The sequence below is a fragment of the Miniopterus schreibersii genome (genome assembly GCF_964146895.1).
Source record: "Miniopterus schreibersii genome assembly, chromosome: 1".
Taxonomy (NCBI): Eukaryota; Metazoa; Chordata; class Mammalia; order Chiroptera; family Miniopteridae; genus Miniopterus; species Miniopterus schreibersii.
Genome location: NC_138101.1, coordinates 4,154,700 through 4,159,756, shown reverse-complemented (window position 1 = coordinate 4,159,756; position 5,057 = coordinate 4,154,700). Strand labels below are relative to the sequence as shown.

The 5,057-nt window shown below is 53.1% G+C and overlaps 1 pseudogene across 1 annotated transcript; it reads left to right on the top strand.

Annotated features, from left to right (window-relative positions):
* Window positions 1-271: 271 nt before the first annotated feature.
* On the top strand, window positions 272-4,461 carry LOC308566454 (tubulin beta-5 chain-like; annotated as a pseudogene). Its single transcript has 4 exons — window positions 272-350; window positions 1,508-2,310; window positions 2,463-2,651; window positions 4,339-4,461. The product of its transcript is annotated as a tubulin beta-5 chain-like (transcript).
* The last annotated feature ends 596 nt before the right edge of the window (window positions 4,462-5,057 follow it).

Below are 5,057 nucleotides of genomic sequence, written 5' to 3'. Positions count from 1 at the left end.
AGCCAGTTTCTATGCTCAGCCACCCAGTGTTTACAAAAAGGGCCTGCCCACTCCACGGGTCCAACACCATGGGCCCTCTCAAGACCAAGCTAGCTATTGCCCCTGCTTTAAAGCAGCAGAAGCCCATGTTTGACTCCTTTAAGGGATGGTGCCCTATGGAGGGTCTATCAGCCTCTTGCTGGCAAGGTGATTCCAGGTGACCCGCCTGCCCTGGAGAAGGAAGCATCCACCCTATGTGACTGATAACTAGTCTGGAGCTGGGCTTGTCCTCATGGTGCAGCACCTGTGCCGGCACCACTACGCACTTTCACAGTACCTGGAACAAGTGACCCATTTCACAGTGAAACAGGGTAAACACTGGGCACGTGACCACAGGAGACACTGACTTTGTTGCACATTATATAGAAGCTACTGGAGTGACCTCTTATGTGCTCAGCTAAAGCGCCAGACTGATAAGTGGCAGAGGTGGGTGCTCTGATAGACACCGAGCACACCATCCAGGTCCCCCTTCGAGGAGGACACACCGCTTGGCAGGGAGCATAGTCAGCAGAGAGCCTTCAGCCTCCAGGGACTGAGAGACAGGGGTAGAAGAGCCCCAGCCCTGCCGGTCCGGGCGGGAGGACTCTAATGGAAGACACCTGCTGTGGAGTGACGGCCCCCACCTGGCTCACTGAGTCTTGGCCAGCCTTCTATCCCAGCCTGACTTCTGCCCAATGCTCCTTCCCAGTCCCTGATAGACATTTTGTACCCAAACCCTCTGTTGCATTGCCTAGTCAGCACCTCAGAATGCCTTTCCCAGAAAACTCAACAGCACCACCACCAAGCAGCTTGGGAGCAGTAGACTCGACATGGTCCAGGGGTGGGAGGAATCATGGGCATGATGCCCTCAGAGTCCCAAGTTCACTAGCAATTTCAGGACCACTCAGAATAGGAAGTACAATCTGAGTGCACTGTGCTTGTCACAGGTTGGGGTTCTTTGCTAGCAAGCTAGTGGCCATTAGGTGACACTGTGTCCCAATAGCTGGAATAGAGGTCTGGGATCCAAGGAGTGGAATTTAGTTTCTCCCTCCTCCTCCTAATTCCTGGTGACGCGATCAGGAAAGTTAGCAGGGATGGAAACCACATATCAAGGCAAGGTCTAGAGTCCCAAGTCGAGATGCTTCCATCAGGAACCCAAGTGGTGTGGCCAGGTCATTTGGGCTCCTCCTGCTGGTAGACCTGCAACATTTTCTGCTGCAGGAAAAGGCTAGAACTCGTGCCTCTTGTCCTGAGCACAGGTATGTGTACACCTGTCCCCACACCCTTCCTATTTCTCGAGTCTAAGACACTGGGCTCCCCCTTCCAGAGTCTGAATCTCAGACACAGTGAATCAGGTCTCCCTCGTCAAACCCAAAGGAATGAGACAGCATTCAAGAGAAAACCTATCAAAATTTAAACCTGAACCATGAGGGAAATCATGTACATCGAGGGTGGCCAGTGTGGCAACCAGATTGATGCCAGGTTCTAGGAGGTGGTGAACATGGCATCGAGCCCACCAGCACCTACCACGGGGACAGTGACCTGCATCTGGATTGCATCTCCATGTATTACAATGTTCCTTGTGCTATCTTGTGGATCTAGAACCTGGGACCACAGACTCAGTTCGCTCAGGTCCTTTTGGCCAGATGACTCTTTTTGGTCATTCTGGGGCAGGCAGCTGGGCTCAGGGCCACTATACAAAGGGGGCTGAGCTGGTCGAGTCCTGGACGTGGTGGGAGAGGAGGCCAAGATCTGTGACTGCCTGCATGGCTTCCAGTTGACCCGCTTGCTGGGAGGGGCACAGGCTCTGGAATGGACACCTCGTTCATCAGCAAGATCTGTGAAGAGCATGCTGACCGTATCATGAACGCCTCCACTGTGGCACCTTCACTTAAAGTGTCTGCCACTGGTTGAGCCCTACAACGCCACCCTCTCTGCCCACCACTTCATAGAGAATACTCGTGAGACCTACTGCACTGATAATGAGGCACCCCGGCATCTTTCGCACCCTCAAGCTGACCACGCCAACCTACGGGGACCTGAACCACCCGGCCTTAGCCACCAGGAGCAGTGTCACCACCTGCTTTCACTGCCCCATCCAGCTCAATGCTGACCTCCACAAGCTGGCAGTCAATGTGGTGCCCTTCCCTCGCCCCCGTTTCTTCATGGCTGGCTTTACCCCTAACCATCCATGGAAGCCAGCAGTATTGGGCCCTCACTGTGCCCAAACTCACCCAGCAGGTATTTGATGCTAAGAACACAATGGCTGCCTGTGACCCCCCCCCATTACCAGTACCTCACCACGGCTGCTGCCTACCATGGGCAGACGTCCATGAAGGAGGTGGGCAAGCAGACGCTCAATGTGTAAGACAGGAACAGCAGCCACTTTGTGGAGTGGGTCTGACAGTGTCAAGGCAGCCGACATCCCGCTCCATGGCCTGGAGATGGCCGTCACCTTCACTGGCACCAGCACGGCCATCTCGGAGCAGCCCACGGCCATGTTCCGCCAGAAGGCCTTCCTCCGCTGGCACACGGGCAAGGGCGTGGACCAGAGGGAGGTCAAGGCCAGGGGCAGCACAAACGACCCTGTCTCCTGTGCCACAGTGCCAGGACGCCACCGCAGGAGGGTTTCAGTGAGAGGCCGAGGAGGCGGCCCAAGGCCACACCCGTCACTCAGGAGTCTGTTCCCTCAGCTGCCTCTTCCCTCCCTCGGAATTTGCATCTTTCTTTGAGGGGTGTTCTAGAACAGTGTCTGGCACATAATAGGCACTCAATAAATATTGTCTGTTGCATGTCCCCTCTTTCCACTCTGGAAAATCTATTTCTGCCATTCTGCTGGGTAACCTTGTATTTCCTTCTGGGGCCCATTTCCTCCCATCTGTCCAGTTAATATTCCCCTCTCTTCTTTCAAGATAATTCTCCAAGAAGCTGGTCTCATCCAGATCCCATGTAGGACCATGTGCTGAAACCACCACCCTAAGCCCACGTGGTAGCCAAGGGAAAGGGAGCCACGCTGACTAGCTGGTAGCAGTCCCTACAAGGATGGGTGGGTTTCCCATTCCAGGGCAGTTGTGGAGTGGGGTTCAGGTTGTTCGAGTCCTGTTTCCAGGTATTTTTCTTCCTCCGTCCTCAGCTTTGGGGAGGTGTTAACAGTATATCTCAATTTCAGTCTCTCTCCAAGCTCTGTCCTGAGCTCTTTCCTCTGCCCCACTGTATCAGGTGAGGTCCTTCCCTCCTCCACTTTACCTCCTTCACATTGAATCACTTCATTTCTCTGGGGGATGAAGGGGGAAGAGTGACCAGCCTTGGTCCCTAAGCCTCCAGAAAGGCCCTCCTCCTCTCCTTTTCTTACCCAGAAAGAAGTGACCACATGAGTCACATCACGATATAGAATTTTGTTGCTGGCGAGGGTGCGGAGAAAGGGGAACCTAGTACACTGCTGGTGGGAATGCAGACGGGTGCAGGCACTGTGGAAAACAGTATGGAGGTTCCTCAAAAAATTAAAAATGGAGCTGCCTTTTGACCCAGTGATTCCACTCCTAGGAATGTATCCTAAGAATCCTGAAACACTAATCAGAAAGAATATATGCACCCCTGTGTTCATAGCAGAGCAGTTTACAATAGCTAAGATCTGGAAACAGCCCAAGTGCCCATCAGTAGATGAGTGGATAAAAAAAGCTGTGGGACATTTACACACATGGAATACTATGCAGCTGTAAAAAAGGATTTCACACCCTTTGGGACAGTATGGATGGACCTGGAGAAAATTATGCTAAGTGAAATAAGCCAGGCAAAGAAAATCACATGATCTCACTTATATGTGGAATCTAAAGAACTTAAACAGATGAACAGAATAGATTCAATGACATGGAAGCATAGATCAGGATCAGACTGACAAGTGTCAGGAGGGAGGGAGGGCGGGTGGGTGGACAGGGAGAGAGTAACCAAAGAATTTATATGCACATATGCACAACCCAAGGACACAGACAATGGTGGGGAGAGGGACTGGGCAGGGGGATGGGACAGGGTGGATGGGTCATTGGGGAGAAAAAGGGACATCTGTAATATTTTAAACCAAAAAAAAGTTTACCCACTTAGTGTGTAACCCCTACTTTGGGAGGTGGAGGGAGGTGCCTGGCCCAGGCTCCCCTGCTCTTTGAGAGATTACCCCCAGGCATGGAATCACCTATGTTTCAAGGGGTAGGTGAGCTCTGAAGGAAGACAGGGCAAGAGCAAAGATGGTCAGGCAGGGGATAGGTGCCCCACTCAAGTCCTGTTCTCGGGAGTCCCCAGAGAACCCCTGACTTTCCCTGTTTCCAGCCTAACAGCTGGCTGAGGGGCATCCTCTGGCACCACCTGGTGGCCTTGGGGCATCACAGCAGCAGACAGTGGAAGCTGAACACTGGTCTCAACCTCACCCTGAAGATCCTGGGCACCCTGTGACCATCAGACTTTAATCTTTGTAAGTGAATGGATCTTCTAGGGAAGGGGCACACAGACCTCACCCCACGAGAAGGGGAAAAGGGGAATGAGCTCGAGTTGGGAGAATGAGGCTATGTAGCCACCTAGAAGCAGCATGAGAAAGCAGGTCCTGGCCCATGGTTTCTCATAATGTAAGGGGCACACTTCACATCCCCCGTCACACCTGGGGCTCCTCTGTCATGGCCTAGGGCCTCTGCCCAGTAAAGGAGACACAGATTCAAAGAGCAGCTGTGTCGAACTAATAAGCCCTACAAAAAGTGGTCAGGGAGGCCGATGCTCCCCTGAGGGTTGAACCTCAGTGCTCCTGATCTGCCCACCAGCTCTGCCTCACCAAGAGAAGGCTCTGGAAGTCAGCCAGCACTGCCTCGCTAAGCAGGTTTCTCTGGGTAAATTCCAGGCTCAGAGGTCACCGAGTCTCGCTAGAGTCAACCTCTAGAGGGCTCTGCAGATACCACACAGCCAGGCACACTCTGCTCCCCTCCCATGCCCTCATGTATCTTAACAGGTCTGAGTTTTCCCACTGAGCATGGCTCCAGCAAGAGGCGGCCAAGCAAAGG